The 20538-nt window shown below is 38.4% G+C and overlaps 1 long non-coding RNA gene across 3 annotated transcripts in view; it reads left to right on the top strand.

Annotated features, from left to right (window-relative positions):
* LOC128851344 (uncharacterized) overlaps positions 1-20538 on the top strand; it is a 108780-nt gene that overhangs the window by 58905 nt on the left and 29337 nt on the right. For all 3 annotated transcript variants that reach the window (XR_008448699.1, XR_008448698.1, XR_008448700.1), the window contains 2 exons: positions 3548-3648; positions 4620-4737. This is a non-coding gene — a long non-coding RNA (uncharacterized LOC128851344). The remainder of the gene's footprint in view (positions 1-3547; positions 3649-4619; positions 4738-20538) is intronic.

Genomic DNA, 20538 nt, shown 5'->3' with positions numbered 1-20538 from the left:
AATGTAATATGCAGGAAACAAAGCAGACCTAGCTTTGTTTTTATATGAAATCATTTGGGCCTTTTCTGTGGGCAGATAATGTGGGGATACCTCGTGGCTTCCCCAGTGTATGGAAAGACCACAGAAATGCTGATAAATTATTTGCTATGTGTTTTGCCACCACAAATTAGTGCATTGATGAGGCATTCTGCAAAAGCAGTGTTTGTCTTTCTGAAGATGCGCAAGTATATTTACCAGTGAGTACTAATGAAGTGTGCTTGTGAAGGAAATGAAGCCTCAAGTGTGTGTAATTATGTCCCCTTCTTTCTATGATAGCTGCCAAGAGCTTGAGAATATGAGCCTGTCACCTATAACAGCAACAAGAGATTTTGTCTGTTTTCTGCCATTTGGTCTGTATATTAAGAACCCTCTAGGAACCCTCTCTAAAATATGATGGTTGTCAGGCTTAAATTCAGAAGTGCATCCATGTTTTTTTTCAGAAATGTGTGAGTTTAAGGATTCTAAAGCCTACTGCGTGTATCATGCTACACTGAGTACCAGACATCAAACATGTCTAACGATTTCATCTGAAATATGCTCTGAAGTCTGTTGTTAACTTCATTCTTAATTGGGATCCATGCAAGACTTTTATATTCTGGTTGCTTAAAACTGGGACAGTAAAAGTAGTACACGATAGAGTCACTCATCATCTCTGCAAACTGAATGTCTGGTTTAGGTGTCAAGATAAAGAGCCTGGAGCCTAACTTGAGGCAGTAATGTTTGACAGCTTTGACTGGAGTTTCCTTATTTGATCAGATGTTTCACAGAATAGCCTAACTCTGTACACTAATGAAATCCTGTAAGATGTCAGGTTGCAACTGTGAAATATACTGAGAAAGAAAATAAAGAGCTACATGGGAAAGCATGTGATGCTAGATTTCGGATTTGTCCACATAGCTGTGTGTGTTGGCTGCATAACTGATGCTCTGCAAAGAAATCAGTCCCAGAAATGGAGTAATGTTCTTTGACTCATTGTTAGCAAGTAGATATTGTGTCAATGGTATAGTCATTCAGTAAAAATCAATGATATGAAAGAACTATGAAGGTAGTCTGTCTTTCCAGATGAGGACAGTGTTTTCCCCAGAGGGAGATGATCCTTCTCTTGCTATTGGGAGAAAGGAGTTGAGACCATTTAGAAAATCGGACATCTTTAAGCCTATTGATGATTCAGGTTTCAACCTTACATACTCCTTTGTGCTCAGTATCACGGTTTATCTAAGTGTGATTGTGTTCAGCTATCTTGTTAAAAAATTTATTCTTTGGTGTTTATGTTAAACTGCCACTAATTATATCTTTCAGGTTAAAACCAGTCAAACAGAGCATCTGTTATGTTTGTGAGCAGCTGGCTAGTGCATCTGGGAAAAAAACTATCCCTGGGTGTGGAGAGAGGTAGAGGATGGAATAGTTAGCTGCCTGAGGAACAGCTCTCTGCCACTGGGGAAGTTGGTTTCTGTCCAAAGCTGTACCATGGCAGATAGGGTAAGAAGCCTAGTGGGCACAAGGAGGGCTATATGAAACGATTATGAAATGATTATGCTGCTGACTGCCAGAGCTACTGCGGAAGCATCTGGTTTAAGAGCCAATGGCCTTGCCTGGCCGGTGATCATAATTTCTATATATGTAGCCATGGGTTCATTACAGTACATTCAGTGGAAAAGAATTTAGTGCAGGAGATAAAGAATTTCCATTTTGCCTGGAACTGGGCACCAGCAAATACAATGAAGGCTTTATTAACGACCAGGTGTGCAGCGTTCTGCCAGCACCTCAGTCTAGAACTGGCATGAACAGTGTTGGAAGAAATGGGACTTGAGAACAAATGACGAGAAGTGAGCTTCCTGCTTCTTGGACTGATGATGGGTTTAACGGTGTGGGAACCAAAAATTCAATAATTTATCTGGTAAATATTGAATTAATTATAACTAGCTCCTAGGCTATTGGAAAAAATGGATAATAGTTGTTAGCTTTTTAGAATGTTTACCTTTCTGGAAGCATTGCTAGGTTTTGTGTCAGTTTGAAAGAAAGGGACCTTTTGTGTAGAAAAGAAAGCTCATGTTGTCTCCATAAACTCTGAAGCTCAAGTGTATCAGAATTAGGCATTGATGTATGGTGGATTTCAACTGTTATGGTATGCCTTCCTCCCCTGCTTCCGCTCGCAATAGACTAATGAAACATGGATGGGACAGAGTTGACTTTATGTACCTGCCCTATCCAAGAAAATGGAGAGTTTGCAGCTGATGGAGAGTACAATTGGAAAAAAACGGTAATTTGAGTTCATTTATGCTGCTTAGTACAAGCAACACAATCTATATAAATGCAAGCTATATTTCTACATTCGGATGTTATTCTCTGAATAAAACAAATACAGAAATCCAGAGTTTAAATGTAACTTAAAAATTGCAAAATTTGCTGCTAGTATCTAAGGTATGCAGTAAAATTTCTTAGACATGTTGTGTTCTATGCCGCAGTAAAGAAGAGTTTTGAACTTGCTATGTACCTTCTTCGATGTGTAAGTAGGGAAAAAGTGTCTCAAGGTCTACTAAATGTGTCTACATTTTTGTTTAGGCTATATGATTCTTAGTTTTCCTCACATCTGTCCATTCTTCTGCTCAGTGAAGTTTTGTGGGACACCTTAAGTATGCAACCTACATTTATACAGACAAACGTGTGGCTTGGTCTTACCTGCTTTTTGCATCGTTTCACCTCTCTAATTAGGAGTGGAGTGAGTTTAAAGCCTGTCCTGTACCTTGGCCTTTATGGGATGAATTTCTGTTTGTGTACTCAAGCACAAAGATGATTTTTATGAATGCAGGGCTACCTTTTGGGTAACTCTTGATTTCCTCTTGGGCCTAAGTCATATTTACATTTAAATTATTCCTGGTAGTTTCAGGACATTTTTGTGGAGTCATCATGGTAGTCAGATCTCTTGCTTGGTGCCTTTGCAGCCTAAAACACGAAAATTTATCCCAGAGTAAAATAAGCAAATAATATTGCACATATTATCCTAGAAATTGGAATCTTTACTCAAAAGCAGTCCTGAATGTTAATATGAAATGAAAGCTATCAAGGGAATTCAGTCTATGTCTTGTGTTATATAGGGCCAAGAGTTAGAGAATCTGGCTTGGTGGTTACACCATCAGTTTACTTCTGATAAAAACAGAAAATATAATTAGAATGTTGATCCTTTGCTTTGCAAAGAAATGTATGGAAAATAGGTAGAAGCCAGTTAAACTCTATTGTTCTGGCTGGTGATAATCTGGTAATCCTTGTTCAATTTCCTTCCAGTAAAATTAATTATTTTTGTTTGTTTTTATTATGAGAAAGTGTGTTGTGATAACTTTCTTTAGCATCTCAAAATGTAACACCAAACTCCATGCTGGCATGACTTCAAGAGAAGAGTTGTGCCAGCAGATAATTTGGCCTAGATTATTTTTAAGAAGGTTGTCAGTCTTGTTTTTCTCTATTACATTCTTACTGTGGTAATATCAAATGTTTATTCTACTGATTACAGCTTTAAACAGACTTGATGGAGTAATCTCTTGACCTGTGCAGTGACAGAGACAGGCACCCTCAGAGCTGTTCGAAAATGAGAATGATTCCTCTGGCGAAAAGGTATATTTAAACCACATTACTAGAAAACTCAAAACGGTGGGGTTTTCATGCTAGTGTTGTCCTTCCTGCCCTTGCTGAAAAACTTGATGAAATTCCCTCATCGCAAACGTGGGACTGAAATCCTTGCCTCTTCTTTTTCCTTTGACATAATCCTGTTCATTCACCTGTATACGTATGAGTGTGCACACACATGCAGTCAAATACTCCTCAGCCTCAGGAGGGTGAAAGAGGAAACATTAACCTCCCATTAGCTCCAGGGTTCGCACACAGAGTCTATAAAGAAATCTGGCTTTGGGTTCCAGAACTTGTTGAGAGAAAAACATAATAAAACGTAGGTGCTTCTTACATCACTCACTGGCTCGCTGTGTTTGTGTCTCTGTTCCCTCTCCCCTGCCTACAACCTTTTACATCTCCTAAGAAAACAGACTCCCCTCCCCTATAGGAAGTCTCATTCATTCATGTTTTGAAGGAATTTCTTAATTCTCTTTCAGCAAGATTACCGCCATCCGTGCCCCTTTTCCTCCTCTCTGCCTTTGCCAGAGAGAGAGAGAGGAGCAGGGCTTGCCCAGATGGTTGAGGACCAAAAAGAAGGAACATTTTCTCATGCTTTTAAAAAGACTACTTTCTTTCCTGCCTAATATTTAGCTCCTTCAAATGCAAATGGAGAGGTTTCACTCCAAGGTTAGCATAACAATTATGGGAAAGCTTTAAATCTGAAGCATTTGTTTACACGATGAAAGGAGTCCACAGTCCAAAAGCTCTGAGGCCAGGGCTTTTCAGTAGCTATTTTCTGACTAAGTAGTGAACTGCAAGTCAATTTTAGACCACAAAGAAAACCAATTTATATCAGTGTGTAAGCTAATTTTGGAGGGAGTTCTACATTATAAACGATGGTGTTTTTTTCTTTTTTTTTTTTTTTTTTTTTAAAGTGACTGTTACTGAAATAAACTCCTGATTTCTCCCTCCCCCAGCCATTTGCATCTTGCTGTTTAATGAGCCCCCAGATGTCTTGGATGTTAATGACCTTCCCCAGTGCCCTCAGAAGAAGGGACATGCAGGGTCTGGGGAATCAGCTTCGTTGATACCCAGGTGGGTAGTTGCCCAAAAACTTGTACTGATGCTCAGGAGTGAATTCCAGGTGGGCAGAACTCCTGCCAAATACGTATTTTCCTATCTTGATTTCTGTTTAACTTGCTTGACTGGTTGCTCACTCTCTGAGTGTGAACTCCTATTGGTGAACTTTTAATTGGTAAAATGCTCTGGAGTGACAACTTTCAGGATGCAATTCCATGGAAGCTATAAGACACTTCTGCTGTGAGTATATTGATAGTTCTCCATTGCTGCTATTTTAGTCTGAAACAAACCTGAAGTAATATTAATGCTGTACGATACTAAGTGACAGCTAGATGTTTCCACTTATTTTGTTGGTTAGAACCTTCCCCCAAAAGCCTCTTTTGTTACTGTTCACATTGATTTCAGTATCATCAAAGTATCTGTAAATCTCTCGAGCATTTTGCTGAATTTTTATGTTTTAAGTCTGGTATGACAGCAATGTGATGCTGTTGCTTCTCATCCCAAACAAGATTGCACTTGGCTTATGTGCATTAGAGGCAACTTTGGCTAATGATACTAAGGGAGGAGTATATTCTTGCTGTGCTGAGGTGCCAAGGCAATGTCATTAGCTAAAATCAAACAAGACCTCAGTTCTTGAGATAGAATGTCTACTGCAAACTGTCTCACGTTCATTCATGTGAATGGGCTTCCACTAATAGCAGGTACATGAGGGCTTTAGCCTCTTCACGCTGGGAGAAGTTTTCTTTGTGGAAAGCTTTAGAAAAGGTTTTCAAAACGCAGTTTTTTCCTGGGCAAGGTGGCTGCTTTCTTTCACAAGAGACTGTACTAGTGCCACACAACTATGTACTGAGAAGCAAACACTTGTTGGTTTATTCTCCTTAAGCTGTCAAGAGGATAGAAAGCTGAGACCCATAGAAAGCATTGGTGGAGGGACCCTCAATGCACTACCCAGTCCATCTCTCTATCCTCTTGCAATAAGTCCTGTAGTGATGCCTTTCCTGACAATTTCTTGTCTATAAACTGTCATCTGAATCCACAAAGTAATTTATGCCTGTAGAATTGGGGTCCTAAATGATCACTTGACTTGTCTGCTCCTGTGGAAACAGACCACGTAAAGTAAGTGGTTCCCTTGATTTTTAACTAGAACTAATGCAACCATATGCAACTTGTATTTGTTGAGTTTATGAATTGCTTTGAAAACATTGTTTAAAACTGCAGCCAAAACAGCAAGATTGATAAGTAGGAACCAAGTGAAAGAAACAATTGCAAAGCAGCAAATGGGATGAACCTCAGTGGAACCTCCCACCGAGAAAAGCCTGTAAAGCGTGGAATTGGTACTAGGGGTGTGAGAACCCTTGTCTTCTTGTGAGGCCATTTCTGCATGGTTCAGTTGCTCTACTTAGTTTAATGTATTTGTTGATTCACTAAGCAGGTGTATTGTTTAGCACGGGAGTGTGTATTTGGCTTCCAAATGTATTTGGCTTATTTGTTGACTGAAAAACTAATGATGTATTTTAGTGTTGGTGATGGCTGAAACTTGCTATTATAACTATTATTGGATTAATAACCACCAGATTGTTGTCCATAACATTGTCTAATATTATTTCTGAGGTATTTGTAACTTGCTACTGGCTGTTGTTCATCCTCTGCAGTTAGTTAGCTTCTGGGTGGAGAGATTTACTTTATTTTTTGATTTTCATTATCATAAGATCATAGTAGTATATGTCAAAGAATGCCCTGACTCTACAGTAGTAAAGATCCAGCTGTATAAATGAAGCTCTGTTATCAGGCTATATCCCTGTTAAGTTGTTTTAGTAGCAGAACTTGTGAATATCATCCAAGCATTTGCATTATGTGTGATTCCGTTATGACACTGTTAGATCTCTTTTCTTGTTTTGATGAGTAAATTGTTTTGGTTGATCCTGTAAAGCAAAGAATGGGACCAGCTCAGCTCCTGGCCCCAAAGGCATGATAGGCATTTCTCATTTCTTGTACCTAGAAGCCCCTGAAGTTGCTCTGCCCACGAAATGATAAGTTCAATGAAAAAAAATAGGTACACTTAACTTCATAAGGTTACTTTTTTTTTTAATAAGGCTCAAGTTATTATGTGTCATCATTGTATAATACACAGCATAGAACTTGCCACTCTCAAAGAATAATTGGATTAACCAAACAATCTCATACAGCTAACAACAGCTAATAATATACATTACACTGACTCATTTGTGCAGTAGTCACTCTTTTCTCTTGCTTTTCATCCCACAATGCATTTATTGAACATCTAAGCAGATGAGTTAATGCGTAACTCCACTATAGAAATATTCACCACTTTGGTCCCTAAATTGCAGTGCCTGGGGTACATTTACAATGTAAATGCCGAAAGAAGTTCCCTAAGAAGTACATTAAAGTGTTAAACTCTCTTAACACTGCTTGTGCCACTTGTTGCTGCAGGTAAGATCATCTTTCCTTTTAATGTGTTCAGTAGTTCTTTTCTGTATCTTCTCCAAGGTTTGCAGATTGTAGTGACCCTATAGGAGTCGTTGTAATTTGTCATTATGGCAATGTCTACTGTGAAGAGTTAGTATTTGCTAGCCTGCTGTAGATCTGGAGGTTATATCAAGTTTTTTTAACTTTATTTTGTTCTGCCCGATGATGGCTTTAAAAAAAAAACAAAAAAAACCCAAAAACGAAACAAAAAAACCCCACCCTCAAACTCAGGGGTTGCTAGCCTATGGAACGTATTTTGAAGAAATGCTTACAAAAGCAAAGATAGCCTTTGTGTCATTGTAATGCTCAAAACTTGTTCTTTTAGATCCTTCTTTGTAGCGAAGGATAGGTTATATAGCTATTTTTTAACCTCTTAACCTTTTAACCTCCTGAGTTGGAACATAGGACTACTATGAAAGCTTTAGCTATGAAAGTGGATATAAGTAAGCCCATTTCTACTGCTTTAGTGCAGGTTCTGTATGTTAATTTTCTAGCAATGTAATCAAGAAAGTGCTGGCATTCAGAACCAGCAAATACCTAGTACTCGCTTCACCCCCTGACCATAATGAATGTAAAATGCTAGTAGTAATAGATTGAAATGAAAAACTCCTTCATCTTGGCATGCAAGAGACTTGCAATCACATTTTGATTCACGGAGCGCTGCTTGATTGGGGATTAATGCGTGGGTAGATTGACCTCTCTTGCAGAAGCTGTTGTTTTTGTACTAACTGTGTGAAAAACAAATTTCAAATAGATGGCCTGTTGCACTTTCTTGCAAGTCATATTATGGCCCCTTTGGTTTCTCAGTAGTAATACTCTCTCTGAACGCTTCAGGTTTTTTCCTTCTTTTCATGTCTTGCAGGGAGAAGGATGGATTTTATTATCAATAGAGAGATCAGATTCCTTTTGTTCCCTTTACTGTCATCAAATATGATGTCCCCTCATTGACTTGGTTAATTTTAAAATTGGTAATTTGTGCTTTTCAAGGCAAAACAAAGCTGTTGCTATATCCTCCAACTGAGCTATTTCTACTTGAGAAATAATTTGTGCTGTATACAAAGAGTGGCAAACGCACTTCCACTCGGATTAGATTTGTATCCACTCACCTGTTTTTGACACGCTCTGTTTAGTTTCTAGTATTGATCTCACACTGAGAATATTGCTTGGGCTATGTTTTCCAGGATTGTCTGAACAACCATAATGTGAACTTGTATGCTGAGAGATAAGAATGAGCCAAATTGTTATCTCATCCTAGCTTATTAAATTAGATATAAAAAAAAGATGAATGTGCTTGACCTTCTCAAGTGCTTCTTTTCTCTTCATGTTCACTACTAAGTAACCAAACAAAAAAACAGGAACAGCAAGCTCAGGTCTAGGTTTTGGCCGCGTTTAGAAATCTCATGGCAGACTTCTGAATCTGCATTTCTGCAATCTTGGGCAAAGTATAAATATGTTCCAGGTGATAGTAATCCAAGTTTATTTTTCACAAGTTGAAGATTACAAATGAACCAGAAAACGTATTGTCCTTTCTTGTCACCTTATACCTTCCTGTCAGCTTTATGGATACTAGATGATGGTGTCTGTTGTATTAACTACACCATGTTTTATGTCCTTTTAATTTTCTTGATTTTATAATTATTAATTTTGGAGAATTGTGTAGGTAAAGAGGTGAGCTTTCTATACTTTGAAAACCAGCTGATGTCTGTATAAGGTTATAAGTGGTGATTCTGGCTTTAGAACTACTTTGTGCAGTGCAGAATAATTCTAATGTGCTTAAGGATTTGGGTCATAAACTGTAAACTGGGGTAGGGAAGAGGAGCTTTCAGCGTCCTACTTGTTTTGCAGTAGGTGAGTTTTATCAAACTGATCCATAAGATGTTTCTGTACATTATGCGAACGTTTCCCAAAATACTGCTGTTGCAGACAAATCCTATCCTGAAGCTGTGAAAAATTGAGGTTTGATTCATGATAGTAGAAATGACAAACGTAATCAGCCATTTCTTTTATTTTTTTTTTTGTGTCAAAATAGTGAGAAATGGCTCTGTGCTCCCTAATGAATGGATGATAAAGATACAGACCTCTTCGGCACACAGCAGCTCTTGGATCACATTTTCTTCCACACCAGCAAGTAGTATTGTGGCATAATGTTAGCCAATGCATATCTTGTTAGTGGACAAATACTGTTTAGGAGTGTTTAGTCGTCTATTTTGAAGGCTCTCCAAAACTGTGGTTTTTTACTTCCTGTGGTTGTCAAGTGTTAGGCCACATATAGTACTGTTTGACCTTTCTTGATCTTTAGTGTATTTCTGTAATATTCTGGGAATCCTTTAATTATAGGCACTTGATGTTTCTTATAATTTAGGACATATAGTCTTAAGATGCTTTGAACTAGCGGCCTATAAGTCCTGTTTGTCACAGCTCTAGCATAGTCATTAAAAACCATGTTCTTCAGTATGCCACATATCCCAGCATACAGAGATCAGAAGGTTGCTGGATTTGAGCCCCTGACTGGTATAATAGGTTTGCTTTAGTAGAGATAGTGCTCTGGGCAGGTTTGGTTTTTTGTTTTTTTTTCACTATGGTTGTACCAGTCCTTCTGCCTGCTTTATTGCTCCATGCTGGAAGCTGTCCCTAGACCGGAAATGGAGGGATGATGGGTCTCACTTTTGAGACTTCTGTAGAGTACAGCTAGATGTGAAATGAGGTCTCTGAATCCTATACCAAGAAAAGCTAGAATCTGATCTGAAAACTGGTTCCTATGAGTTCATCTGTTTCCTATCACAAGAAGTACGGAGAGCAAACTGATGACTTAAAATGGCTAACCTACTGCTATGGTACTGAATAGGGTACTCACTTTTGCTCAATAGTCTTAAAAGCTCAAAGAGATCTGTGTTGCAGTTTTGGTAGGTAAATATCAGTGCTGTTCTATGGTGAAGTTTTCCTTCTTCATGTATTTCCAAACTAATACCTTTTCAGAGCGCTATGAATAGTGACTACACATAACCTCTCCACATCCTGCCAGCTAGGTAACAATACAGAAAACATTAATCCCTCATCAGCTCCTTACCTGCACAGAAAAGTAGCCTGGTATCTCCAAATCCTATTGCTGTTAAGATGAAATAAGCTTAATCAGTTTACTCAAATAGCAAAATATATCCCATGAATAGCAAACAAAGCAAAATTCCACTCTGGGAAACCTCAGTGACAAAGTCTGCATTAAACATTTTTCAACATATGGGAAAAGTTAGTACGCAGAACACCAACATGACTAGCGTTAGTGTGGTTAAAACCAACAGCCACTACCACCGCCCCCCCCCCAAAAAAAACCAACAAAAAATCCAACCAAACCCCTCCCTCACAAACAAAAATCCGCAAAAGCAATAGGAAGTATGAAATGCTTCAAGGAGAAAGAATCTACCACTGAAGAAGGTTTCTCTTCACTTACAGTAACCTCTTATTGCTGATCTGGCCAAATCTATGGTAGTGTGAAATTTGCCATATATGACACATTTGAGATGCCCACTAACCAGATATAGAAGTGAAGTAATAAGCATTAATGTTGGGGCAGCAAATATACTGTCTTGCTTCAAATCTTGATGCTTTATAATGGATAGCAAAAATCAAGCAACCAAAACACATAAGCCTACAAAAGTCATTCACCAGCTTGCTGGCTGTTGCTTAGGATTGTAATCTATGGTATGAATACTTCTGCACTTGATGTCTTGTTATTGGGCTTTTATATATTAGATAGGTGACTGCCGTCATCTAACTCTGTTGACTCAGTCAGCTGCATTGCCATCATTCAAAATAAGATATATTTTGGCCAGTTTTGTGATGAAAAGTTACTTCTCATTCTAGATGATGTGTATATTGGCTGTGGAAAAGCCCTGTGTGGTAAAGAACAAAGATTTCCTTCTCACTGTGCGGTGTAGGTCTCTTATTATTGAAGTCCAGGAATGAAAGAGATAATCTACTGTGATGTAGCTTTATACAGATTCAACTCCTTGTCCTGTATATAGTCAGCTTGATAATCTATCTACCTGTGAAGACAATACACCGGCTTGACTCAAAAGATGAGAGTCTGTACAGACTGGCTTCCTGTATTAGCCTGAAATGAGGCAATATGTGTATTTGTTCTTCATTTTGAAATCCACTAATGAATTATCTTCCATTAAAGTAAGAGAACGTTTGTGTTCCAGACTAGTCAACATAGCTAGCTCACGAGTGAGTTGATATAGTAGAATGAAACATTTACGTGCTCCTAAATATTTTGATAACTCGTGAAAACGGACCACATAATCTTCTCCAAGGACTTCTGCACGCAAAATACAGGTGGTAACATCAGGGAATTCAACACTGCAACTGAAAGATAGTCTATGTGTAGAACTCTGTTCTGGGAGAATTCCCACTTTATATCTTAAGTCAAAGTTTATCTGTGAGATTTGTTTTATCTTCCAAAAAAATAAGTTATGAGTGATGAGTCCTTGTGGCAGGTTTTTAATATTCAGTAAGAACACGCTACCATTTATTGTGACTTCCTTAATGTTAATAAGGTGTGCTGCTAATGCTAGATTGACATCTACTCAGAATGACTGTACAATAAATACATTAGGAAAGAGTAAGTGAAGTAGAGCTGACTTAATAGGGTAAATTTTGCCTACCAAGCAAGCCATCCAGGATCACTTTCCTTGCATCAGTCTTTTATTTCTTCAGATCATACATTCAAACTTCTATTGGTCAAAAACTTGGCTGTATAGTTAGTCCTCTTCACTGCTCTAATATTGAGTTGTTTATCTTAGGTATGATTGTTGCTTCTTGTATTTAATTCTTAAATTTTTTATTGTCTTGCAGACTATTTTCCCCTTATATTCTGAGGAATTTCAATATTCTTGTCTCTTATTTTATATCTGGAGGTGAAAGGTGAGAGACTGAGGAACTTGGGGTGACTGAGTTGTCATCAGAAGATGAACTAATCTTCAAAGCTGAGATTCCAAAAAGAAGAGTAGGAAGAAATTCTTCGGTGCTCTGACTGTAATTTCACAACTTACTGAGTGTAATCTACTCTGCTGGGAAAAGTGAATTTCAGTATCTTGGAGTATGATGTTTTTATTATTATATTTTAACATCTTGTGAAAATACCCAAATATGTATGTTAAAAAAAAAAAATAGCCTATCATCCTTTTTGTTGAAGATATGCATATTTGGGCTGTGTTAAGTATAAGGATAAGGAAAGGAAAGAAAAGACAGCAATCCAGCATTTGTGCAATGTGGATTCCCACGGTGGTATTCAAAGCAGTGTAAGGATCTTCCCCTGTTGTCATCTGGTACTGTTATTGGTCTTTAAAGGTGAATCTGGCAGGTTGTCTGCATTCCAAGTGAAAGAGAGCCCCTGGAGACAAGTGGCTTGTTTTGAGAATGGAACTCCATGAAAGAGCTAGTTCCTTTCATAGCATTGTGACTTGCCTACAGCTTATTTCTCTAAATAGGAACTTCTGGGCTTTTTTTTTTTTTTAATAAAAAAAAAAAGGCTTCTAGATCAGGGTGGGAAGTTTGTTCCTTGATTCCCTCCTGGAGAGATGTTTTGATGTCTATCTCCTTGCTTCTGCCCTCTTCTCTTCCCCCACTAAGCAACCTTTTACTTTCTGCTTGCATAGCAACATCTCTGATTCTTGGCCTTTCTCACTGAATTGGGACTTTGGCTTCATCCTGTCAGCAGGTAAATGGCCTTAAACCCGTCATGGTTTTGTCAGGGTAAAGTGGAGCTGAAAAGCATTACATATGTTCCAAGTTGAGAGGCAGCTCTTTTGCCACATTCAAGTGGATCTTTCCCCTCCCCCTGCTTCTCCTTCTATTAAAAGGCTCAGCCACAATGAAGCTTTAATCAGCTTCATTGATTTAAAGCTAATTTGCACTTGGCTTCAAGGCTAGGGTCTGTAGCACAAGCTGAAGACCTTTAAATCAGAAGTCGGAGTGAAAAGCCTTAGGTATATCATATTGTCTGCTGTGCAAAAGAATAGCAGCTTCTGAAGACTGCAAATTAACTATAAGAAAAAAAGCACAAAGCAGTGTTTTCTTCTGTGTTAATGTAACCTCAGCTTGCTGAGTTACACAAGCTTTGCTATCAACATTTCTGCTTCATCATGTAAATTAATAGAGTTGGCTGAATACGTTTTAGCTCTGATGTTTTCAGCACTCTAATTCTGGTTGGTTTCAGTTGGATTTAACCTAATTGCCAAACTGATTCCCATCAGTAATAACTTTTAACATTTATTTTTCCCAAAGGGAAAAAATTGTCTTGTCTGTATTCTGCAATTAAGAAGGTGATGAAATATTCAGTGTATGCCTCCACTCCGACTTAAATTCTTCTGTTAACTTTATCAGATAAACTATAAAATATTAATCACCCTACTGTGTGAGCATGTGTGAGCTGTATACTGTTTATCAGACATTTTGAGGCACTTATAAATTCTAACATAGACTACGTCATAGACAAGACTGCATTATCCTTCGTTTTCAGAATCAATGCTTTTCATGGGGCTTGATGTACCAGAATGCATATTCCTTTACAGCTTGATCACAACACACAGGAAAGCATCTTTACTGCAGGTGGAGCAGAAATAATGTCTTTTCTTAATTTGGCCTTTCACAGTATTTTCTGATCATGCTGGGCTATAGTTTAGTGTTGCCTACTGGAATTTTCAGCCAGTTGAAAGGCTGGGATGGTCTAAATTATATGTGGACGTTGCATACACCTAATATATGTAGATAGGTACAAACATGGCAGCTAAATTAAAGCGTGGCTGTGTAGATTCTTGTTTGGGAGTAATAGATGAAAAATTCTTATTTTTTTGCATCTGCATGTCAACTTTTTCCAATCCTGGTACGTATGCAAAAATGCAAGGAGGATAAACTTAGTTTTGTGGCTGTTTGCAGTTGCTGTGTTTGGATATTAAGAAAGAAAACATAGTTTTATGAAAGATTCTAGCCTCTTCTGTGTGAATGGTTTTGAAACAATTAATGAACTCACTGCAGTGATGGAAGGACTGCAATGCATTCATTAAAAAAGTGACTCTACTTTCTTGTCATGTCTGTGAAGTGAATGCAAGCCTGAGCCATGACAATAAAGTCAAAGCAGCATTTAACTTGTTAGCTTTTCCATAGGAATTAATTCATACATTTACTTACTCTTACTTTTTGAATATTTTTTTAAAAAGAACGCAAATTTGTAAGCTTTGCAGTAAAAATCTCTGTGTTGATGTTGGAAGTGTGTTAAGTTAGCAGCATTTAAAAGCTAGTGGGCACAGCTACTGTAAGAGGAGGAAAAAATGGAACGTGTGGAACGCTGCAGGAGTGTTTCACACTGCCTGCTTTGGTATCTGCAGCAGGGTGGCTTAGCATTCCTCACCTATCCTGCACATTTACATGTGGCTGATGAAGCAGTACACAGGCCTCTCGGGATTTTTCTCACCTGACATGTGAAGTCCTGTATGCCAACTCATGTGACTGTAAGATGTTTTTTTCTGTCCTATCCTTTTCTTCATGTTCTCTGCACTGGATTATGTGACACAAAAGGACTGCTGCCAGGAAGAGCCTGCTTTTTGTTAAGGCTCCCTGGCTGTGCTGAGTGCTTGTGTTCTCTGGTACAGTGTCTTACTCTCACTGGAAATCCTGTACGCAGGCATAACTGCTCTGTGAGCCATGCAGCTGCATCTAGCTGCCTGATTCCGGAATGCAGCATTGTACTGGCAGCCTAGGAGCTGTCGGGAGGTGAAGCAGTGAGGTGCGTGATGGAGACGATAAGAGTCTCATGCACAAGGAGTGAAACTAGATACATCTGTTTCTAGAATTCGTGATGCTGTGGGTATTTAAAAAGCTTTTCGTTGCCGGAAATTCGAGATGACAATTGCATGGGGGATAACAAAGGTCTGAGGGACAAGCATTTCTTTCCAGGCAAGTGGTAATAGACACTCCATCCCAGATTACATTTGTTTATAATATGTTACGTTTGGTGGGGTATTCTGAGGTTGCCTTCCTCTGCAAGTGAAGGGCAGCCCATATGCCCTTGTGTTTGACAATCTGGCACATGTGACCTTTGGGCCCCACATTGTATGAGAGAAATTAATTTTCTTAATCAGAAATGGCTGATTTGTTCATAATTGCTTTGTGAACAGCCTTATTGAATTATCTTTTCAGATTTAAGATTTTTGAATATGTGTGAGCGGAAGGTTTTGAACTGTCAAAACATCTCATTGACATTTTATTAACAAAGTTCTGGCTTTAGATGTAGAAACATAATCTCGGTAGAGGTTGGAAAAGAGTTAAAATGGTGATAAAGAAGAAAATCTGTTGATTATTTGTCAGAATTTTTCTTCATGATTCTGAATTTTTTGATTTTTGACTTTTATCTTTACTGAAATCAGGAGCATTTATTAATTCTCAGATTTTCCTAGCACAGGTTCTTTTTTGTGTCTTGTTTGCTGGAGATAAAATAAAGGTCAAAGCAGTTAGAATAATGCTGAAAAGTTATATGGAGTTCGTTCTTTTTCCAGAGAAAAAATTGCAAAGTTATGCAATAAAAACAGAAAATAAAGGATAAACAAAACTGAGATAAGACCGCCTTAGTGTAGAGTAGACCCACCAGGAAGGACAAAAATCTTGAATAGGCATAAGTATCCTCAGTGTTCTTATCTGAAGTCCTGCTGCAAATATCCAGCTTAAGATGCTGTCTTTTATATTTGTTTTTTATTCATTCTTTATTCCTCAAGTTCTCTTTTTATGGACCTAGCTGTTTGAGGATGCTTTAAGTACATTTTTTAAAAACAATATGATGCAGAGCCAGTTGCTCCATTTGCAAGATAACTAACGTGATATGAACTTGTTAAACTCTGCGTTGATCAATACAAGTCAATGTAGAGGCTTTAGAACAGCATTTTTAGAATGTGAATTCATTCAGTTCTCTAGCATGGTCCAGTGCCAACACATGACCAGAAAAAATTGAACTTTGAGATGAAGGACCAAATACTGCAAAAAAATGCGTATTTTAATTCACCTTATTATCTCCTCCAGTGTGTGCTCTGGTGGCTGATTAACTGATGTGATAATTAACTGGTCTTAAACATATAGTGCTAGAATTTTGTGAAAATCTGCTGTAAAGTTGCATTTGGTACAAATTTGGTGATCAGTCTCCTTCATAACATAACTAAAACACTTCTCGAACCTAACACTCTTCTTTCACCATTAAAAAAAAAAATGAGGAGGAGGAATAAGTAGTCCCAAGAGATTTGGGTTTGCTTAGCTGATTAGTAGCCTGAGGCACTGTTGATTTGGCTTATGATGTTAAAGAATGTGTGTATGTCATGTGTACCAGCTCTGATGGCATCACAGAAGTTGAGAGAGAGGGGCAGACTGGTTGACTTCTAAATGTGATGTTAAAACTCCTTTTCAAGAAGGTGATGTCAGCTTTTGGTTATGTTTGGCTGCCACTGCCTATGAACTTTTAGGGAAGTGAGAGAAAATGCCTTCTCTTGTGGAAGAAGGAAGCTAATATTGTTTGGAAAGCTCTCTTATAACTTGGAGATGCCTGTAAGTTATTATGACTTTTGATTGCAATGAACGGTGGTCACATTTACGACAAGGACTATTTATAAATCTGTGTCATTTAGCAACTGCAGCATACTTCTCCAGTAGGATGAAGTAGCTGCAATCAACAAAGGCCAAGTTTTAGGACACTCATTCTCCTTTCACTGCATTCTTCGAGTAAATAATTATCTCCTGTGTTTTAACACGTACGAAATGTAAATGAGAAAATCAGATGCTTTAAGGCTATTCTCAGTGCTTAACCTTAGCCCACAGAAGCTTTTATTCTGTAGTCAATGAGCAAATTTACAGATTATATTATGGCTGGTTGCTACAAAGAATGCTATGCTTCTGCTTAGCATTTCTCCCTAGAATCACACCTTTCTGTTCAGTGTAACTGGACTGCAAAGAAAATACTATCCAAGGGCTGGTGGAATTGTTTGTAAGCACCTCAGTGTAGCCTTGCAGGCTGTGGAAGACCTGTGAATGAAAGCATTGCAAGGGCAAATTCCTTGCTATAGTACGGTACTCTGCATACAAGACCAGAGCTCAGTGAAAAATAGGGCGCTGTGTTTGGTTATATAGAATATTGAAATGGGTGCTGGTCTAGACTCACCTTATTTTAAACATTATTGGAGTTTGTGGCTGAAGGACAAAGTAATTATTGAATGTCACTGTCGTTGCTCCTTTAGGACCAATTCTGAGATCAAAACACATGTGCATGGCAGTTTCCAGAGAAATATCTCGTAGTGGCTTTCTGGATTAGTAAAAATGATTGTTTCTTGTTGCTGGTGTGAAAGGAGTGGGTGAGGTACCACACTGCTAACATGTTATTGCCTTACAATTTGGCTGAAGTGACATTAAGACACATTGAAGATAAAATAAGTCCTCTCATCATTAAACACTTGAAACAAAGCCACTGTAATTAATGAGAGAAATTCCCATTTGCTACAGTGTGTGTTGGCAAAGGCATGAAATCCTTAGCTCTGCTTTGCAAGCTCCCCCTTCTAACATAGGAATCTGTCTGTTAACAAACTGTTTTTTAATAAGTAATCTATTTTGCAAGGAGTGGATGTTTCTGGCATTGATGTAGGATATAGGGTAGAAGATCTGTGCAACTGCATGGCATTCCTAGGTTCTGAGTGCAACAGAACTTGTTCTGTATTAGTCATACATAGGCAGACCAGTGTACTTCATGCTTATTGATTCACCTTGTTGATAATTACAGCGTGCTGCTAATAAATTAACCTGCTGGAAACGAATTCACATTTCTTGTGTCTGCATAGCTATACTCATTGGTGTCAATTAAGTTCAAAGGGCACAGAAAGGAAGTTTCAATTTCCCTGAGTGTTTGATATTTAATATATGCAGAAGGATGATTATCTGAAAACTTCAGCTATTTTGTAAGATCCACCTTTTCTGCTCTTTTGTTCTTTCTTGGCTTTTACTTTGTATAAGAGATTTATATGGGGATAGGAGGGAGTGAGGGAAAACAGCACAAGACTTTTAATTGTATTTATTTCTATTTTAGCAGACTGTTCTGAATGAAACAGCATGCAGAATGCTGTTGATCAGTGTTCCTTTTCATTGGAAATACCACGTTAACGCCTTCATGCTGTTTGCTGCAATCACACTCTGACAAGTTTTCTTTGGTTTCATAATTTGCTATTTCATTTGGAAAAAACATCTGCACATTTTATAAAGAACCAGAGGCTGGACTTTTTCAGGTATGCTCAAATCTTAGGTAACCTGAAGAGGGGATTCAAGCTTGAGGCATTCAAGCCACAGCTGCTCAGGCCCACCCCCAAACCACAACCTTTTGCCTGTCAGTTGTGCTGATAGAACTGTTTGTAGGGCCATACACTGTTAATCTATTCAGCGAGATGGTGTAAGTAGTCCTCTGAAAGTGAATTTTTAACCCTGATCTGACTTGCAGTACATGCCTACAAATAATTTGTCAGTACCATAGGCGGGTGGCCAATAACCACTGCTTCAGGAGCCCTGAGACTTCCAGAGTATGGAACACAGAACAGTTGGGTGTCTAAATGCTTTCAAAAGATCTGCACCTTGATGTCTGTTTGTCTTTGTATTCTGAAGGAGTGAGAATGGGTACAAGAGTTATTGGTTACCACAGCCAATGTCAATTGAAGATAGGATCTGGAGAAAATGGCACTAATGTTTACTTGGTTCTTTTCTCCTTCAAAGGACTTTTCAAGTGAAGCGTAATAATGATTTATAATGTAGTGTTAAAGAAATGATATTCCACTTGCATCCCAAATAAGGAAAACAAGAGAAATTAAGTTACTTGCGTTCTACTAGAAGGGAGTCTGTAGGGTCTCACTCAGTTTTCTGATGTACCTGTGTAGCAAATATTCCATTAGTCTCTGTTGCCTAACCATGAACAGTGAGTGTCATTTTAGATGTCCAAGAGTATCTGAACCATCTCGGTGGGGCTGTGAAAAACACCACTGAAAGTATGGGACAGGCATGCTATCTGGGAGAGGTAGGTAAAAGCCACATAAGATACTGTATGACACCTCAAAATAGCACTTTGTATGAAATCTAGGATAGTACTAAACACCTGCACTCAGGCAGCTGAGTGACATCTTGTGTAACTTTTGTGTAGAATACAGGAGTCCTCTAAATCCCACTAGGTGATCATAAGACAGTGATTTCTGTTGCCTTCATGTTTTGTTCATACTGTTGGTTTATGTCAGAAAAGGGCTCAGAAAATTCTCAGATGAGCCATAGCTGCTTGGCCTGCATACCAAGTATGCTAATAAACAGGTGATTCCTGCTTTGAGAAGCTCTTAGTGAAATAGAAGGGCCAGGAGATCAGTGGAAAAGATACGAAGGTTGCCAAACAATAAGTGAAAAATTAAAGCAGGGCATCATTTAAATCTCTGCATTTTGCATCTGCTGCTTCACCTATAAGATTGGAAGATCCTCATCCTTTGTACTGAGAACTAAAAAGATTATACTGCCCGGTATGTCAGTGTCACATCTGGTTCTGAGCCTGCGCAGATGTCTGTAGCACATATACTGGATGTGATATGTCCTGAATGTATCAGATTTCTTGGGCACATGAAGCACAGGAACAGTTGACCCACTAGAGACGTTTGTTATGCAGGTACCGTGTGGTTGAAGGGTGAATGCATAGTGGTAGTCTGTCAGAGTTATCTGGTCATCTGCATGTAGATGATGTGTCTAGGGATAACTAGGCAGTTCAGTTATCTTAGTGCAATAAGAGTAATTCTGTTGACCTTCTCTGTGAAGTATTTGCTCTTTTACTCCTAAAATGCTGAAAGATTCTTTCAGGATTTATCCCTCTTCATAAAATTAGGACACGCTTCTCAGTCCTGTTGCAATGGAGGAAGTCTTCATTAGCCAGAGTTTATGGAGGGGGTTGAATACTTAGAGGAAAGGAGTCAAGCATCCATGATACTGGAGCATTGTGAAACACGGTCTGTCATGAAGTTCTATAGGCCAAACTCAGTTCTAGGCTGATTGTCTTGACTCCCACAGAATCACTGCAAGTTATGAATTATTACAGAAATGTACTGCAGATTATCAAGTTAATTCAGTGGATCTTCTTTTCAGCAAAGAACAAAAACCAAATGCATACATTTATCAATAAGAGGCACAAAACCTCTTAGTGCTATAAAAATAGTAACTGCTCTTCTGAAATCAGGATATGCCTGCATCTGAAAGCAAATATGCATGCTGAGTATACACACCTAAGCTATAGAGGCT

This window comes from Cuculus canorus, chromosome 2 (genome assembly GCF_017976375.1).
Source record: "Cuculus canorus isolate bCucCan1 chromosome 2, bCucCan1.pri, whole genome shotgun sequence".
Lineage (NCBI taxonomy): Eukaryota > Metazoa > Chordata > Aves > Cuculiformes > Cuculidae > Cuculus > Cuculus canorus.
This window is presented reverse-complemented; position numbering and strand designations above follow the sequence as displayed.